Source organism: Mizuhopecten yessoensis, unplaced genomic scaffold, assembly GCF_002113885.1.
Source record: "Mizuhopecten yessoensis strain PY_sf001 unplaced genomic scaffold, ASM211388v2 scaffold3135, whole genome shotgun sequence".
Taxonomy (NCBI): domain Eukaryota; kingdom Metazoa; phylum Mollusca; class Bivalvia; order Pectinida; family Pectinidae; genus Mizuhopecten; species Mizuhopecten yessoensis.
Genome location: NW_018404893.1, coordinates 495,685 through 496,160, shown reverse-complemented (window position 1 = coordinate 496,160; position 476 = coordinate 495,685). Strand labels below are relative to the sequence as shown.

Sequence of the window (476 nt, the reverse complement as noted above, 5' to 3'; positions counted from 1 at the left end):
ATCGTTTGGGATAGGGGGATTAGGGTATAATGTAAATTGTATGATGATATCGTCTGGGATAGGGGGATTAGGGTATAATGTAAATTGTAAGATGATATCGTCTGGGATAGGGGGGATAGGTAAAATGTAAATTGTATGATGATATCGTTTGGGATAGGGGGGATAGGTAAAATGTAAATTGTATGATGATATCGTCTGGGATAAGAGGATTAGGGTATAATGTAAATTGTATGATGACATCGTTTGGGATAGGGGGATTAGGGTATAATGTAAATTGTATGATGATATCGTCTGGGATAGGGGGATTAGGGTATAATGTAAATTGTAAGATGATATCGTCTGGGATAGGGGGGATAGGTAAAATGTAAATTGTATGATGATATCGTTTGGGATAGGGGGGATAGGTAAAATGTAAATTGTATGATGATATCGTCTGGGATAAGAGGATTAGGGTATAATGTAAATTGTATGATGAC

General features: G+C 36.6%; 1 protein-coding gene across 1 annotated transcript in view; it reads right to left on the bottom strand.

The window, feature by feature from the left end:
* LOC110447046 (cytochrome P450 2J2-like) overlaps nucleotides 1–476 on the bottom strand; it is a 23,095-nt gene that overhangs the window by 5,340 nt on the left and 17,279 nt on the right. The window lies entirely within an intron of this gene.